Source organism: Bufo gargarizans, chromosome 2 (genome assembly GCF_014858855.1).
Source record: "Bufo gargarizans isolate SCDJY-AF-19 chromosome 2, ASM1485885v1, whole genome shotgun sequence".
In the NCBI taxonomy this organism is placed as follows: domain Eukaryota; kingdom Metazoa; phylum Chordata; class Amphibia; order Anura; family Bufonidae; genus Bufo; species Bufo gargarizans.
Window position 1 is genome coordinate 187229974 of NC_058081.1, and position 19333 is coordinate 187249306.

At 47.0% G+C, this 19333-nt stretch overlaps 1 protein-coding gene and 2 non-coding genes across 4 annotated transcripts in view; 1 reads left to right on the plus strand and 2 right to left on the minus strand.

Moving 5' to 3' along the window:
* LOC122929685 (endonuclease 8-like 1) overlaps positions 1 to 19333 on the plus strand; it is a 66279-nt gene that overhangs the window by 8281 nt on the left and 38665 nt on the right. The window contains exon 1 of one of the 2 annotated variants that reach the window (XM_044283324.1): positions 12209 to 12230. The exons of the other annotated variant lie outside the window; for it this stretch is intronic. The gene's annotated coding sequence lies outside the window, so the exon portion shown is untranslated. Of the gene's footprint in view, positions 1 to 12208; positions 12231 to 19333 lie in introns of those variants that run through there. 2 annotated transcript variants of the gene reach the window in all.
* TRNAI-AAU lies at positions 11578 to 11651 on the minus strand. The gene has a single exon. It is a non-coding gene; the product is annotated as a tRNA-Ile (tRNA).
* Positions 11899 to 11970, minus strand: TRNAD-GUC. The gene has a single exon. It is a non-coding gene; the product is annotated as a tRNA-Asp (tRNA).

A 19333-nucleotide genomic window follows, 5' to 3' on the forward strand; every position in this document is an offset into this window, starting at 1 on the left:
ACCATCATGGAGGTAGCTGAACTCCGTAATTCAGTTGCACAGTTTCGGAATTCTCAGGCGTTTGGTTCCGTCAATGGGAACCATGGCAGCCTTAAACCTAAAGTCGCCCTCCCTGATAGGTTTTCTGGGGGGGAGTGATAATTTTGTTTGGTTCAGAGAATCTTGTAAACTGTATTTTCTACTGTGTCCGCTCTCATCTGGGGATGAAAATCAAAGAAAGGGCATTATTATTTCTTTGCTGAAAGGCTCAGTCCTGGGCCTTTTCTCTACCGATCGGTTCCCAATCCCTCCGATCGGTGGATGAATTTTTCAGAGCCCTGGCCCTTATTTATGATGGCTCAGACCGGGGTTCTCTGGCCGAATCTAAGCTGCGTAGTATGAGTCAGGGAGAATTTTTGCAGTCATATTGCTCTGAATTTAGGAGATAGGCGAATGATTCTGAGTTGAATGACCCAGCACTCCATATTCAATGCTGTCATTGTCAAGGGCTGTCTGAGGGACTAAAAGACGCCCTGGCATTCCACAAAAACCCTGATTCTTTGGAAGCAGCTATGTCCCTGGCCATACAGACTGATAGACGCCTGAGAGGGAGGTGCAAGGTTCCCCTCACTCAGGTTGCACTACCATTTGGGGAAACAGCCTCTTCTGCTCCGCGGGGTACAGAGACACTTGAGCTTGTGTCTGGTGATGAGCCTATGCAATTGGGACAGGTCTCTTCTTGCCCTGGTAATAGAAACTTCAGGGTTTAGAGAAGACTTTGTTTCTTCTGTGGTAAAGGACATTTTATTAACATATGTCCTTATATTAAATCTCAAGGTGAAAAAGAAAAAAAAAGGGGGTTGTAACTAATGGGTCTAGTTCTCTTACTCTTTGCAGTATGGGTGGGGAGTCTGAGAAGGTATTTTTGTCTTTTTACCGGTAGTACCAGATTTCTCCTGCCTGCACTGGTGGCACTAGACTCTGAAAATATTGAATTGGAAGTATTTGTTGACAGTGGGGCAGGGGTTAACCTTATGGACTATCAGTTCATTCAGAGTCTTGGTTTTAAAACAAGCTCATTAAACAAGGGAATATCTGTGTTTGCTTTTGATTCTATCCCTCTCTCGCAAAAGTGTCTGACTCATATGGTGCATGATATTCATTTGAGGGTGGGTGATTCCCATGTTGAGTCCATTTCTTGTTTTTGTACTGAATGGTTTGTCTGCCCCTCTAGTGCTAGGTTTACCATGGTTGACCAGACATAATCCTACCATAGATTGGCAAGAAAGACAGATCAGTAATTGGAGTGATTTCTGTATAGACAACTGTCTCGGCGCGTCACTTTCTGTGGTATCCACTAAGGTGTTACCCCCGTTTCTTTCAGATTTTTCTGACGTATTCTCTGAGAGTGGAGATCAGGAGTTACCCCCTCACTGAGAGTATGATTGTCCTGTCAACCTGATTCCCAGAACTAAATTGCCAAAGTCTCAGTTGTATAATCTTTCCCAACCCGAAAGAGTAGCTATGCGAGAGTATATTACCAAGAGTTTGGTAAACAGACATATTAGACCATCTAAGTCACCGGTAGCTGCCGGCTTCTTTTTTGTAAAAAAAAAAAAAAAACAGATGGGTCCCCTAGACCGTGTTTAGACTTCCGGGAGCTAAATCGTATCACTGTCCGTGATTCTTATCCCCTTCCCTTGATCTCGGATTTGTTCAATTAGATTGTCGGAGCCAATGTGTTTTCCAAGTTGGATTTCAGAGGGGCTTATAATCTGATAAGAATCAGGGAATGGGACGAATGGAAGACGGTCTTTAATAGCCCTAAGGACCACTTCCAGAACTTGGTCATACCCATAGGGTTCACTAATGCCCCAGCGGTCTTTCAGCACTTTATCAATGACATTTTTCATCATTTGGTGGGGAGGTTTGTTGTTATTTACCTCGATGACATACTAATTTACTTCCCAGATATGGAAACTCATCAGGATCATTTAACCCCCTTAGGTACCCATGATGTACCGGTACGTTCCCGGATTTTACCTGGTGCGGCGGTGCCATCGGGTCCCCATTGGGCTGTGGGGGGGACCTGATGGCATGGAAGGCAGCGCAATGACAGGGAGTAGGGAATAGGAGGATGGAATAATGACTGACGAGGAGGAGCAGGAGCATCAGGACTGGCAGATGATAGGAAGGAAAAACAGCTCCCTTTGGTGGTGGAGCCTTGACTGCCAGAAACCGGGTGCGTCCCAGTGGGTGATGCAGCGGTTGCTGCGGCAGGCTGGACCACCACATCGGAGCCACGGTTCTCCCAGGCCACTTTATGGCGACGCTGCATATGTTGACTCAGGGCCATAGTGCCAACATTGGCACCCTGGCCACACTTCACCCTCTGCCCACAGATTCGACATACGGTCACGTTCACCTCCTTCGGCGGCTTAATTAAAACTGCCACACCGCCGAGTAGGTGATTTTTACCCCCAACACTACACACTGACTGACTTGAGCCCCTGCACCGCTACTTCCCGGGCAGGTAGGCTCCCGTGAAGCAGGTGGTCTACCCCAGGGGCTTTTGGCTCCTGACCTCCCACTGCTGCCACCCTGCTGACTCCTGGCCACGCTAGCGACTTGCTGGCTCCGCCTCTGGCTCACAGGCAAGCTGACACCCTGTTCTGCCGATGATAATGAAGCACCTTCGTCACCCGACCCCCAAGTGTGATCAGCTACATCATCATCATCGAGTAGTGTCTGCACATCACTGTCCTCAACCGTCTCTGGGTCAGGAGCCTGACCGCTCTCAACACCAGCTCCCACACCACTCTCCTCATCACTACTTGCCCGCCTAGCGAAGGAAGCGGCGGATGTCGCCTCCACATCTTGGCTAGGCAGTAGCTGCAGACTGTCCTCTAATAGCTCCTCCTCGTTGAAAAGGCAGAGCCTACAGCATATAATACTTCTCACGGTGAGGGAACAGAAAAGGACAGGGTTGAGGACAGGCGAGTGCACAGGGCCTAATCCAGGGCGATGCCAACTAAGGGTTGTGTCTGACGAACCCACTGATTCTTGGCTGGGGGTGTCTGATGTAAGTTGCGACGAAGTCAAAGATCGAGTGAACCATTCAAGAACCGCCGGTTTGCTGATCACAACACGACCGCTAGCTGAAACTGGGAGCTCAGGCCTCTCAAAGTGACCTCTGCTGCCACAGCCCCTAAGGCCTCATGCACACGACCGTTGTGTGCACCCGTGGCCGTTGTTCCGTTTTCCGTGATTTTCTGCGGACCCATTGACTTTCCATGGGTCCGTTGAAAACGTGGAAAATGCACCGTTTGTCATCCGCCTCCGTGATCCGTGTATCCTGTCCGTCAAAATTTTTGGGGACGGACAACGGTTCACGGACCCATTCGAGTCAATGGGACCGTGAAAAAACACGGATGCACACAAGACTTCATGTTTGGATTATTTTGGGAATGATATTTTATTTTTTGGGGATGTTACAAGGCTTAGGCCTCCTGGACACGACCGTATGGCTTTTTCAGTGTTTTGCGGTCCGTTTTTCACGGATCCGTTGTTCCGTTTTTTGTTTCCGTTGTGTTTCCGTATGGCATGTACAGTATACAGTAATTACATAGATAAAATTGGGCTGGGCATAACATTTTCAATAAATGGTTCCGCAAAAAACGGAAAGGAAACTGAAGACATACGGATGCATTTTTCGTATGTGTTCCGTTTTTGGAGCCACGGAACGTGATTTGCGGGCAATAATAGAACATTTTCTATCTTTAAACAAAACGGAAATACGGAAACGGAATGCATACGAAGTACATGCCGTTTTTTTTTGCGGAACCATTGAAACCATTGAAATGAATGGTACCGTATACGGAACGCAAAAAACGGCCAGTAAACGGGGAAAAAAAACGGTTGTGTGCAGGAGGACTTAGAAGTTTAAAAGCAAATCTTGAAATTTTTCAGAAATTTTCAAAGACCAAATTTTTAGGGACCAGTTCAGGTCTGAAGTCACTTTGTGAGGCTTACATAATAGAAACCACCCAAAAATGAGCCCATTCTATAAACTACACCCCTCAAGGTATTCAAAACAGATTTTACAAACTTTGTTAACCCTTTAGGTGTTCCACAAGAATTAATGGAAAATAGAGATACAATTTCAAAATTTCACTTTTGTGTTTTAGTGTCCATATTCTGAGCCATAGCTTTTTTTTTATTTTTTGGGCAATTGTCTCAGGTAGGGGCTCATTTTTTGCGGGATGAGGTGACGGTTAGATTGGTACTATTTTGGTAGGCAAACGCCTTTTTGATCGCTTGCTGTTGTACTTTTTGTGATGTAAGGTGACAAAAAAATGGTTTATTTTATTTTTTATGGTGTTCATCTGAGGGGTTAGGTCATGTGATATGTTTATAGAGCCGGTCGATACGAACGCGGCGATACCTAATATGTATACTTTTTTTTACTTTATTTGGGGAAAATGACGTTTTTGTTTATTTTTACTTGAAACTTAATTTTTTTGGGGGAAACTTTTTTTCAACCTTTTATTTTCACTTTATTTTATGTCCCACTTTAGGACTTTTGGGGGTCTGATCCTTTACAATGCATTCCAATACTTCTGTATTGGAATGCATTGGCTGTATGGGTAATACTGTGTGTATTACTCATACAGCTTCTGGCCTGTGAGATCCACGGGGTTGGATCTCACAGGCTCGTCACCGGAAGGCAGCGCGGTGCCTTCCTTAGACATCGCGCTGCCTTCCATGCCATCGGGTCTACCCTACAGCCGCATGGGGACCCGATGGCACCACCCGCCGCAACCGCAGGTAAAAGCCGCAAACCGCAGGTCTGAATTGACCCCCCAGTGTTGTGACAGGATGCCCGCTGAATGATTTTAGCAGGCATCCTGTTCCTATTAACCGCCGCCGCAATGTACTTTTAATGTTAGGACGTACCGGTACGCCCTGGGTCCTTAAGGACTCTACAAACATGGCGTACCGGTACGTCCTACATCCTTAAGGGGTTAAAGACGTACCTGAAAAACATTACATACAGAGGTACAAAACATACAGAGTAATACAGTGCCACATACCTCTTACATCCAGTGATGTGTCCTCTGATGAAGACGTTTTCTTTCCTTATCTTCTCCATTCAGACCAGACCGCCATGATGATTTCTTTCAGCCGCTTCTTGTCTGAACAGTTTGGTACACAATCATCCTTCACACCTTCTGAACACCCCTAATATGCTCTCCAATACCATACTGCAGAAACAGTGCCCCTGAATATACTAGTACTACACAGATAGTGCTCCCTGCAATAAGTACTGGCACACAGCGCTCTGACACTTATAATAATGTAAACACTTATAATGCTGTAAACATTTTAAGGGATCGTCTCTTTTCAGGGGGTCTCACTTACAGATATCTCACCACACAACGGATTTTCATGTCCAAACTGTGCATTTATTTTGGCAGTCTTCTTATAAATGATAGTCCAGTTATACATCACTGGGTGGGGTGAGGTTTCCGCACCGCCAACACTTAAAACACAAATAAACTCCTGCCCGTCTAGGCGCTACCTAAACAAAATACGTCCCTATCTCACTCAAAGAGCTCAGTACACACATGGACAACATATGCGGCCTTCCTCAGCCAACATCAATACTGCAGCCACAAGGCTGTGGCAACTCCAGTACCTTTTTGGGGAGTGTGGCCCAGTAGTCCTCCAGACGCTGGGCGTGCAACCCTCGCTCTCTAGGTGTCGCTAGGTCCTCCAAACCTCAGGCTGTTAAAAGCCTTGTGGCCCCTCAGTCCTCCTGACTGAGACCACACACAGAGCCTCTGCTTCAGACTGACCTACTCTGAGGCGCTTTATGCCAGCCTGATTACAGCAGGTCTCATCTGCGATCACCTCAGGTAGAAAGGAAAACCCATACTGGAAGGGTGTGAACTGGGAACTCCCTTTACCAAGCCTAGCCACCAGTCCAAGTAAAATCCAGCCCAAAAAATGTATACAAAAATGTCTCAGAAAACTATGCTTTGCTGAGACTACTGCCACTCTCTGGATTTTATCTGTCTCACCCATCTGAGGTACCTGAAGTGGGACAACACACCTTCCAGCACTGTTCACATTACCACAACACAGAGTCCTCCAACAATAATTGTGCTAAGCTGATGCTGTACCAAGGTTACCAGCCCCCCCCCCCCCCCTTCAACATAACAGTCCTTTCGAAAGTCTTACCAATAATTGTCTTCCAGAGTGCACTATGTGGTAACAGTGCCGCCATTAGTAATAGTGTCCCTCATTTCGCCTCAGAAGTAATAATGCCCCTATAGTGCCTATAGTAGTAATCATGTTCCACTTAGTCCCCCAGCAGTTATAAAACCCACCATAATACCATCAGTAGTAATAATTCCCCTATAATGTGTGCCTGTACAAAAAAGACCCCCTTATAATGTGTACCAGAACTAAAAAAATGGCCTTTTGTTTGCCAGTAAAATAATTCCCCCTCACAATGTGTGCCAATACAAGAAATGCTCCATTATAAAGTGTTCCAGTACAAAGAAATACCCCTTTCTTAGTGCCCCCAGTAGAACAAATGTCCCCATAGTGTCCCCCTTATAATGTGTGCCAGTACAAAAATGCCCCATTTTAGAGCCCCCAATGTCTCCATACCGCTTCCCCAGTTACAAATCAATAACCCCCCCCCCCCCCCCCCATTGTGGCCCAATACCATGCTGCCAAATAAAATAAACTCAAACACTTACCTCCATTCTGCTGTCAGCGATGCGGTGCAGCACACACCCCATCCGGTCTGTGCCCGGAGCTGTATACTGTATGTGACGATGATGACACTGACCTAGGCTACAGGCAGAGAACAGCGATGCAGTTGAATATGCAGAGATGAGCGTTTGCACAATGGAAGAGATCATTGCCTATTGCCCTTCCGCTGCCCCCCACTTGCCCCTACCTGGTGCCGCCTGAGGCATTCAGCTCACCTCATTGATGGTGCACCCCTGATCTCTCCTGTCTCCCTCATACACGTTGGCTGAACATTTCTGTGTATTCTATGGGGAGAGAGGAGAAGGCCTCTGCCAGGCACTCCTGGAGGTGTCTTCTAGGACTCTTGCTGGCGAACGTATGGTCGTTGTGCCCATATTACAGACCACAAACAGCAGCTCTGCAATATATGGGCACCGTCCGTGTGCACTCCGCGCTGCGTACCCATTGACTTGAATGGGTCCACGATCCACAAGATACGGTATAAGATAGAACATGTCCTATCTTTTGCGAACAGAGGCACGGATCAGAAGTACTTTCCGTGAGCTTCCAGGTCCATGCCTTGGCACCGCAAAAGAGAGGACATGTTCTATCTTATGCCATATCTTGTGGATCGTGAACCCAAGTCAATGGGTCCATACCGCAACGCAGAGTGCACACAGCCGGTGCCTGTTTATTGCGGACAGCCATTTACAGCTACAGGTCTGCCCATAATTATTCATACCCCAGGAAAATTTTTACTTAAAGTTACTTTTATTCAACCAGCAAGTAATTTTTTGACAGGAAATTACATACTGTAGGTGTCTCCCAAAAGATAATAAGACAATGTACAAGAGGCATTATTGGGGGGGGGGGAATACAATTTCTCCACTTTTATTTACATTTGAGCAAAAAGTGTCCAGTTGGCGTAAAAAAGGAGAAGCCTTCAACCCAAAGAACACCATCCCCACTGTCAAACATGGTGGTGGGAAGCTAATGCTTTGGGGGTGTTTTTCAGCCAATGGACCAGGGAACCTAATCACAGTAAACAGCACCATGAAAAAAGAGAAATACATGAGGATTCTCAACGACAACATCAGGCAGTCTGCAGAGAAACTTGGCCTTGGGCACCAGTGGACATTTCAGCATGACAATGACCCAAAACACACAGCAAAAGTGGTGAAGAAATGGTTAGCAGATGACAACATTAACGTTTTGGAGTGGCCCAGCCAGAGACCAGACTTGAATCCAATTGAGAATCTGTAGAGGGAGCTAAAGATCAGGGTGATGGCAAGAAGACCCTCCAACCTGAAAGATTTGGAGCTCATTGCTAAAGATGAATGGGCAAAAATACCTGTGGAGACATGCAAAAAGCTGGTCTGCAATTATAGGAAGGTTTTATTGCTGTAATAGCCAATAAAGGCTTTTCTACTGATTATTGAGAAGGGTATGAATAATTTTGGACTGGACACTTTTTGCTCAAATGTACGATAAATAAAAGCTGAGAAAAGTTTTTTTTCCACAATAATGGCTCTTGTACATCACCCTTATTATCTTTTGGGAGACACCTATGTCATTTCCCGTCAAAAAATGAGTTGCTAGTTAAATGAAAGTAACTTTAAGTCAGAATTTGCCAGGGGTATCAATAATTATTTCAGCACTGTATATTCTGCAAATAAATTGATACATTTTACTACTGATGACCTATCCTCATAAGTAGTATCTGATCGTGGGGGTCCGACACCTGGGACCCCCACAGATCAGCTGTATGTGAACGCTGCAAAATCAAATTTTTAAGTTATATGCAAATAGGGTGTTTAGTGCAATGAGAGGGCACCCTTGCTCTCATTGCACCCAAGCTCCACTCCTCTCTCTCTCTGGCCCCTCCCTCGCACACTCAATTGACAGGGCCAGGCTGCAGGTATATCATTCCCCTGACCCTGAATTCTCGTACTTGTGCTGTTCAATATATTGGCACATGTGCAGTGCAGCAGAGTCTCTGCCAGGTGTAAGCAAGTGTACTGCGCATGCGCCAATATGATATTGGATGGGGCATGTGTGAGAATACGGGGCCTGGCGAAATGATGCACCTAATACCTGGCCCTGTCGATCAGTGAGGCAAAATGGGGGCTGGGCAGAGAGAGGAGCTTGAGTGCAACTAGAGCAATGGTGCCACCCTCGTTGCACTAAATGCCTCACTTGAATATTTCTTAAAAGTAAAGGGAGCCACAGTATAAAAGAAAGGCACCATTATAATCGGGGAGCAAATCTATGTGGCACTGAACGTGCACCTTAGGCCTCATGCACACGGGCGTTGTTTTGGTCCACATCCGAACCGCAGTTTTGGCGGCTCGGATGTGGACCATTTCACTTCAATGGGGCTGCAAAAGATGCACACAGCACTCCGTGTGCTGTCCGCATCCGTTGCTCCATTCTGTGGTCCACAAAAAAAATATAACCTGTCCTATTCTTGTCCGGGGACAAGAATAGGCAGTTATATTAATGGCTGTCCGTGCCGTTCCGCAGCTATAGTTTGGGTCCGTGTCCGATCCGCATTTTTTGTGGATCACACACGGACACATTCAATACTCTGGGTCCGCAAAAATGGCACACAGCACATTGTTTATATCCATGTCTACATCCGTGTGGTCGTTCCGCTAATTACAGAACATGTCCGTACATTTTGTGGACAAGAATAACCACAAAAAGAAAACTGATATGGTCGTGTTTATATAGCCTTAAAGAGAACCTTTCACTAGTCTAAAAACTAACTCCATCAGTGGGCAGAGCGGCGCCCAGGGGTCCCCCTGCACTTACTAGTATGTCTGGGCGCTGCTCCGTTCGCCCGGTATAGGCTCCGGTGTCTGCAGCTCCCTCTGTTGTACTGGACGGATTTTTTGTATTAGTACAACAGAGGGAGCTGCAGACACCGGAGCCTATACCGGGCGAACGGAGCAGCGCCCAGACATACTAGTAAGTGCAGGGGGACCCCTGGGCGCCGCTCTGCCCACTGATATAGTTAGTTTTCAAACTAGTGAAAGGTCCTCTTTAAAGGGGTTATCTGACACCAACAAATGCCCCTCACACTAATTCTACTTACCTGGCTCCCTGCACCGACGCAGCTGCTTCTCCCCGTGTGTGTATGAAAACATCCAGTGTCGAGGGGGAGCAGCCAATGGCAGGCGGTGATGGGGGAATGAGCCTCCCTAGTATTGATGATGACGCTAAGCAGGATCGTCACCGTCACTGCCTGCCATTGGCTACTCTCCCCCCGACACCAGATGTTTTCATCTGCGCGCGGGGAGAATCAGCTGCAGCGGTGCGGGAGCCAGGTAAGTAGAATTAGGGTCCTTTCACATGTCTGCAGTGTTTTGCAAAACACCGGACCGGCACCCCAATAGAAATGCCTATTCTTGTCCGCAGCTGCGAACAAGAATAGGACATGTTCTATTTTTTTGTGGAGCCGCGGAAGTTCAGGGCCTTGGATCAGAAATGTGGATGCGGACAGCACACTGTGAGCTGTCTACATCTTTTCCATCCCCATTGAAAATAAATGGGTCTACACCTGTTCTGCAATTGTGGAACGGATCCGGACCCAAAGTGCGGACGTCTGAATGTGTGGGGGGCCCGTCAAATTGGGGGGGGGGGGGGGGGCAGTTGTTAGTGTCAGATAACCTCTTTAACCACTTCAGCTCCCCTAGCTTAAACACCCTTAATGACCAGGCCACTTTTTACACTTCTGCACTACACTACTTTCACCGTTTATTGCTCAGTCATGCAACTTACCACCCAAATTAATTTTGCTTCCTTTTCTTCTCACTAATAGAGCTTTCATTTGGTGGTATTTCATTGCTGCTGACATTTTTACTTTTTTTTATATTAATCGAAATTGACCGAATTCTTTGCCAAAAAACGAAATTTTTCACTTTCTGTGAAAACTACATTTCTATATAAAATTTTCTCTAAATTTATTGTTCTACATTTCTTTGATAAAAAAAAAAGCAATAAGTGTATATTTATTGGTTTGGGTAAAAGTTATAGTGTTTACAAACTGCAAAAATGCAAAAATGTGAATTTACACACTTTGACTTTCTGAGTACCTGTCATGTTTCCTGAGGTTCTACAATGCCCAGACAGTAGAAACACCCCACAAATGACCCCATTTCGGAAAGTAGACACCCTAAGGTATTCGCTGATGGGCACAGTGAGTTCATGGAAGTTTTTATTTTTTGTAACAACTTAGCGTACAATGATATATATTTTTTTTCTTACAAAGTCTCATATTCCATGAACTCACCATATCCCTCACGGAATACCTTGGAGTGTCTTCTTTCCTAAATGGGGTCACTTGTGGGGTATTTATACTGCTCGGGCATTTTAGGGGCCCTAAAGCGTGAGAAGTAGTTTGGAATCCAAATGCGTAAAAATGCCCTGTGAAATCCTAAAAGTACTCATTGGAATTTGGGCCCCTTTTGCGCATCTTGGCTGCAAAAAAATGTCACACATGTGGTATCGCCGTACTCAAAAGAAGTAGGGCAATGTGCTTTGGGGTGTCTTTTTACATATACTCATGCTGGGTGAGATAAATATCTCTCTAAAAGACAACTTTTCCCATTTTTTTTTATAGAAAGTTGTCATTTTACAGAGATATTTCTCTCACCCAGCATGAGTATATGTAAAAATACACCCCAAAAACACATTGCCCAGCTTCTCCTGAGTACGGCAATACCACATGTGTGACACTTTTTTGGTCCTAAGGGGATAAATAAAGTAAGCGTTGCCTCTGGACATGGAGTAGGCACTGCAGGCCTCCAGCTAGTTTCACAGTAAAACATGTGGCCCGTACGGGGATCGAACCCGCGACCTTGGCGTTATTAGCACCACGCTCTAACCAACTGAGCTAACCGGCCATGTGTACTGTAGCCTGTTAGGGGCATGTGTAAAACTACTAGGAATATCGGGCAATGTACTAAGGATCTTCCTGTTCTCTGACACTTCTACAATGCTCCCCAGAATATAGTTTCTGCTGCACTTATAAAACGTGACAGTCAAATGATAAAAGATTTATAACTTCTCATTATGAAGATTATATCATAAAAGTAAGATTTTTCATTGTCTAAAATCTACTTTTTTATTTTTTTTAAGAAAATTTGTAGCCTCCCCGTCGGGGAATCGAACCCCGGTCTCCCGCGTGACAGGCGGGGATACTTACCACTATACTAACGAGGAACTGCTATACAATGGCAGTGTTTACAGAGCTTCTCCTATGTACTGCTATGTGGTTCAGTGGTACCAGCTCAATATGGAAAGGAATGTGCGGAAAATCCCAGCATCTGGTACACACAGCGCCCACAGCCGCCAGCTATAAACTGGCTCAGCGATTTAGGCCCCGCCTCCTCAACTTAATTAACCAATGAGCGGTGAGTAGGGCGTTACCTGGTGAAGTGTTGTGGAAGAAGATATCAGGGAGCGCAGTGATAACCGCTCAGGTTGGTGAGGTACCCGGCCGGGTAACTATCGGGTATGATGAGGGGAGGCATCAGAGAGAGTGTGCCATGCTGGGTGCAGGGCGTATATAGCCGCATGGCACTGAGCGGCGGTACCGCATCGTGCTGCTTACATAACCTGCACTATTACATGGCCGGCACTGGTGTTAGTCTCTGTTCACACTGGCAGTGTGGTCCTGTCAGGTTTTCCTTGTAGTCTGCATCTTTGGAAACAACAGCAAATCTTTTAGGAAGCTGCACCAAAATCCACAACTCCTGTATGGCATATAATGTGAGATATAGGTGGGCTTGGCAAGGCTTGGCTGCCAACCATGGATGCCCCTGGCATCTTCCTAAGGCCTCATGCACACGACCGTCGTTTTGGTCCGCATCCGAGCCGCAGTTTTGGCAGCTCGGATGCAGACCCATTCACTTCAATGGGGCCGCATAATATGCGGACAGCACTCCGTGCGCTGTTCGCATTCGTTGTTCCGTTCCATGGTCCGCAAAAAATATATAACCTGTCCTATTCTTCTCTGCGCTTTGCAGACAAGAATAGGCAGTTATGTTCAAGGCTGTCCGTGCGGAGCGCAAAACACTCAACGGTCGTGTGCATGTAGCCTAAGTGCTTGTCCTCTGCTGCAGGATAACAGCGGGCAGTATGATGTCTGGACAGCCTGGGCTTATGCCATCTACAGGCTGAGTGCGGCTGGGCCCTGGTGCAGTATGTCTGGTGCCGGACCAGTGTGAACAGCTGATGAGCAGAGGTTTTATGTTCACACTGCGAAAACCCGCTACGTAAATGAGCTGCAATCAAAGCGCTAACAACATTACTTTAGTATAGGGATGTCCCGATACCAGTATCGATAGTGGGGCCGATACTGGACATTTGCACGAGTACCTCATGGCCCAGATCAGCGGTGGCGGCGGCGTGTCCCATCTTCTTCCGGGCAGCGGCGTGTCCCATCTTCTCTTCTGGTCGGCGGTGGCTCTGCTCCCAGCTGATCAGCGTGGGGATGGCAGCAGATATTATCCACCTGGGGACATGCTGGCTCAGCAGCGGCAGGAGGAGGCTGCCTCTGGCTGGGGTTCTGGATATTATCCTCAGGGGACTGCCAGAAGCTGGGCCGGAGGTGGAGAGATGGCAGGAGCTGCCGGAGCCCAGGTACTGCAGTCCATTCTTTTGTTTGCCAGCCACATCTGATTCTGGGAAAGCTGTGTGACAGCCGATATGACCGCCTCTCATAAGCAGAGCCATCCAGAGCAGGAGTGGGAGGGGCTGGCATTGAGAACTTCAGGGAAAGTGGGTGACAACCCCTGTGACTGCTGTGGTTGTCACCAAGGATCTACCAGACTGGGAGCACTCATACAGTCTGTGACTACTCAGTCGCCTTCATTATGCTGGCCATTAAAGGGGTTGTCACAGATTTATGCCGGAAATATGTAATAAAGTAAAGAATATCGGAGAGGTCACTTGGCTGTACTCTGTGCATCTGCATGGGAAGGATTACATCAGGCCAGGTGGGTATGATGCATGAAATGGAGAAGAAATCCAGTTAATTTCTCTCCATTTCATGTTAAAACAGACAAACAGTGAATAATAAAATAAGGTGGTGGGGGGGGGGGGGGGCAATGGGCACATAATGGTGATCCCCAACCAGTGTGCCTCCAGCTGTTGCAAAACTACACCTCCCCAGCATGCCCATTTATTAATTTATTAACCCTTGTACAAAGGAAAAGTAAAGCAGTTGTCCATAGCAACCAAATTCCAGCTTTAAATTTTTTCATTGCTATCAGCAACTGCGCCGCTATTTCTTTGTACAAAGTTTGATAAATCTCCCCTAAGACTAAATTAAATTTGAAGTAAAAACATTACCACACCATAATTGGTATCGGTGAGTACTTAAATAAAAGTATCGGTACTCGTACTCGGTCTTAAAAAAATGGTATCGGGACATCCCTACTTTAGTAGGAAATAACACTTCCATGTGAACATAATGGTGTTTTTTTCTGCATCAGAAGTGGCATGTCACTTCTCTGAAGCAGATTTTAGCTGCATTCCCCATTGAAATCAATGCGGAAGAGCTAATGTTCCTAGCAGTTTTTTGTGGATATTTGGCAGTGCCAAAAACCAGCCACTCAGCAGATTTTAGCAATGTGAAGATAACCTCCATTCTGATATTGATGGCCGATCCTAAAGCTGCCCGTTCATCGGCCAGCTATCTCTCCCAGGGCTGCCCCTAGGCTTTCTTTTGCTGCCTGATGTGAAAACTGATGCCAAATTCTTAACCTAATCCCTTCCCTCCAGCCCTACTTTTAAAGACATACTTGCAAAACATTACATACAGAGGTACAAAACATACAGGGTAATACAGTGCCACATACCTCTTACATCCAGTGATGTGTCCTCTGATAAATACTTTTTTTTTCCTTATCTTCTCCATTCAGACCAGACCGCCATGATGATTTCTTTCAGCCACTTCTTGTCTGCAGAGTTTGGTACACAGACATCTTAGTTTTCTTTTTTTCAATCATCCTTTGCACCTTCTGAACACCCCTAATACTGTGCCCACTGTGCTCTCCAATACCATACTGCAGAAACAGTGCCCCTGAATATACTAGTACCACACAGATAGTGCTCCCTGCAATAACTACTGGCACACAGCGCTCTAAAAATGAACTTTGCCCAGCAAATACTGCCCTTGACACTTATAGTGCTGTAAACATAGTGTCCTCCAAAAATAATTGTGCTAAGTGGCTACAGTACCAAGGTACCTACCCCCCTTTCAACGTAACAGTTCTTTCCGAAAGTCTCACCAATAATTCTCTGCCAGAGTATGGTAACAGTGCCGCCAGTAGTAATAGTGTCCCTCATTTTGCTCCAGAAGTAATAATTCCCCTATAGTGCCCATACTAGCAACGCAGAGTGCACACGGACGGTTCCCATTTATTGCGGACAGCTATTTACAGCTATATTCTGCAAATGAATTGATACATTTTGCTACTGATGACCTACCCTCATGAGTAGTATCTGATCAGTGGGGGTCTGACACCTGGGACCCCCACAGATCAGCTGTATGTGAAGGCATTGGGGCTTGCGTGAGCGCCGCAGCCTTCTCACAGTTTACCAAGCACAGCGCCGTACATTGTATAGCCGCTGTGCTTGGTATCACAGCTCAGCCTCATTCACTTCTCTGAAGCTGAGCTGCGCCTAGGCCATGTGACTGATGAACGGCAGAAAGAAGGCTGCAGCGCTCACAGAAGCACAGCTACCTTCTCGAACGGGTGATCGGCGGGGGTCCCAGGAACTGCTCCCGCTGCTGTTGGATTCTTAGTTCTGTCACGTTGGTTGCAATATGTAGGCATATATTTCTAGTCAGAGGGATGGACACCACAATGGGACCTGAGAGACCCCGTTAGAAAGAAATCATACAATGGATTCGGCTCTAAAAGCCCTCTAGAATGAGAGGTAAGCGTCATTCACATGGGAATAATGTGCTTGAAAGGGCAAAAAGAACCAGTTCTTCAGGGTGTACATATAGGATAGATCGAAAATATGAGATTGGCGGGGGTCCATCTCCAGGGATGAAGAGGCTGCAGCGTTCTGTGAACACTTAGGCCCAAGGCCGTCTTTAACAATGGGCAAAAGGGGCAGCTGCCCTGGGCCCAGTTGCTCCTGGGGGGCCCAAGGCAGCTGCCTCTTGAGCCCTGTTAGCCACTGCCCCAGGTGTCAGGCTGTCAGCTACACAGGGGGTGATGCCATGCCTGCCCGCACTCCAGGCAGCGTACTGTGAGAGCTGTGATTCTCTAGGACAGTGATGGCGAACCTATGGCACGGGTGCCAGAGGCGGCACTCAGAGCCCCCTCTGTGGGCTCCCGCACCCTGGAAAAAGTCTATGGTGTACCAAATTGCCTTAGATGTTTTCTGCCATCATCAGCACAGGGCATACTATGAACACCACAGGCAGCGCATTTAATGTAGGCAGGCTATTATAGCTACATGATAAAGTGCATGGAAGATATACATTAGACTAGTATTTAGGTTACATTGCCGTGTTGCCACTTTACAATAAATAAGTGGGTTTTAGGTTGCAGTTTGGGCACTCGGTCTCTAAAAGGTTCGCCATCACTGCTCTAGGACCTTATATGACATCATCACATGTGACCAGTAACCTATCAATATTAATGGTCACATGGCTATGAGGTCATCAAGATCCTTTCTACCAGGAGTGTTGCTGTAGAAGTGTGCCTTAACTGTGGATCTTTTTTTGTGAAGATTACATCAGAAAAAGGTGACGGGTTGTTATGCTAATATACTGTAAACTACTGTATCGTGTGGGGGACTGTATAGTGTGGGGGACTGTATAGTGTGGGGGCCTGTATACTGTGGGGGCCTGTATACTGTAGGTGCTGTATATTGTGGAGTGCTATACTGCTGTACTGTATAGTGTGGGGGGGGCTGTATACTGTGGGTGCTGTATATTGTGGAGTGCTATACTCCTGTACTGTATACTGTGGGTGCTGTATATTGTGGAGTGCTATACTGCTGTACTGTATACTGTGGGGGGCTGTATATTGTGGAGTGCTTTACTCCTGTACTGTATACTGTGGGGGCTGTATACTGTGGGTGCTGTATATTGTGGAGTGCTATACTGCTGTACTGTATAGTGTGGGGTATTGTATTGTGTATTTGTATAGTGCACTGTAACACTAGGGTGAGCCGAGCCCTGGTCTCCTTCCTGCAGAGAGGTGCCCACTTCCAGCCTGAACCCAGCTGCCCAGAGCACTGATCCTGAGCCGCTGGAGTCTTCAGAACTGGAAGTATTTACAGTCATTCACTGGACTCTACCAGATGTGTGGATTTTTTTTGTGTGTGTTGTGGTGGAGGGTGTGACTGCCTGCTAAGGTGTGAGAAGGCGGGATCCAGGGGGCCCAAGTAATTTTTTTCCCAGGGTACAATCAATATTAAAGACGGCCCTGCTTAGGCCACGTAACATCACGTTCATTGGTCACGTGGCCTAGGAGTAATTCAGCCCCATTCAAGTGAATAGGGCTGGGCTGTAATACCAAGCACTGCCACTATACAATGTACGGCACTGTGCTTGGTATGCTGTGAGAGGCTGCAAAATCAATTTTTTTTATTTATATGCAAATTAGGTGTTTAGTGCAAAGAGAGGGCACCCTTGCTCTCATTGCACCCAAGCTCCGCTCCTCTCTCTCTCTCTGGCCCCTCCCTCGCACACTTTCCCCTGGCCTTGGGCAGAGATAGGAGCTTCAGTGCAACTAGAGCAATGGTGCCACCCTTGTTGCACTAAATGCCTCATTTGAATATTTCTTAAAATTTAGCTTTCTCTGCAAGGGAGCCACAGATATATAAAAGAAAGGCACCATTATAATAAGGCGAGCAAATCTATGTGGCACTGGACGTGCACCTAAAGGGATGTCACCGCTGACACATGCCTTTTAGGCCTTGTTAACACAACTATAGTTTGGGTCCGATCCGCATTTTTTGTGGATCACACATGGACCCCTTCATTTCTATGGGTCCGCAAAAATGGCACACAGCACATTGTTTATATCCATGTCTACATCCGCGTGGTCATTCCGCTAATTACAGAACATGTCCGTACATTTTGTGGACAAGAATAACCACAAAAAGAAAACTGATATGGTCGTGTTTATATAGCCTTAAAGAGGTTATCGGACTCTAACAAATGCCCCTCCATACGCCGGGGTGGTGATGAGGATGAGTCTCCCTGGTGACGTTAAGGTGGCTCGTCACTGCCTGCCATTGGCTGCTCTCTCCCGGACGTTTTCATTCGCGCACGGTGAGAAGCAGCCACAGCGGTGCGGGGACCAGGAGCAGCGCGGGGAGCCAGGTAAATAGAATTAGGGTCGATCTCACATGTCCGCAGTTTTTTGTGGATCCGCAAAACACCGGGCTGGCACCCCAATGCCTATTCTTGTCCGCAGCTGTGGACAAGAATAGGACATGTTCTATTTTTTTGCGGGGCTGCGGACCGGAAGTTCAGGGGCCGTGGACCGGAAATCCGGCTGCGGACAGCACACTGTGAGCTGTCCGCATATTTTTCGTCCCTGTTGAAAATGAACGGGTCCGCACCCGTTCCGCATAATTGTGGAACGGATCCGGACCCAAAGTGCGGACGTCTGAATGGAGCCTTAGTGTGGGGGGCCCCATTTGTTAGTGTCAGATAACCCCTTTAAGGGCAGAACAATGATTAAAAATAGATTGTATTAGCTTGTAATCAACTCCTGTTCCCCATACCCAATGGCACCTTAAACTGCTTGTCCTACTCCTGGTGAGTGGAGGAAAACTGAGCCATGTGAATATATATTTTTTTAGCTGGTCCTAAGGGGATAATTAACCACCTCCCGACCGCCGTACGCGTATATGCGTCCGGGAGGTGGTTGCTTTATTCCTCCTGGACGCATATACGCGTCTTCTCGCGAGACGCGAGATTTCCTGTGAACGCGCGCGCACAGGCGCGCGCGCTCACAGGAACAGAAGGTAAGCGAGTGGATCTCCAGCCTGCCAGCGGCGATCGCTCGCTGGCAGGCTGGAGATCCGAATTTTTTAACCCCTAACAGGTATATTAGACGCTGTTTTCATAACAGCGTCTAATATACCTCCTACCTGGTCCTCTGGTGGTCCCTTTTGTTAGGATCGACCACCAGAGGACTCAGGTAGGTCAGTACAGTCCCACCAAACACCACACTACACTACACTACACCCCCCCCCCCCCCGTCACTTATTAACCCCTTATAAACCCCTGATCACCCCATATAAACTCCCTGATCACCCCCCTGTCATTGATCACCGCCCTGTCATTGATCACCCCCCTGTCAGGCTCCGTTCAGACGTCCGCATGATTTTTACGGATCCGTTCCATGTATCCATGGAGCCGTAAAAATCATGCGGACGTCTGAATGGAGCCTTACAGGGGGGTGATCAATGACAGGCGGGTGATCACCCATATACACTCCCTGATCACCCCCTGTCATTGATCACCGCCCTGTCAGGCTCCATTAAGATGTCCGCATGATTTTTACGGATCCGATCCATGTATCCATGGATCCGTAAAAAT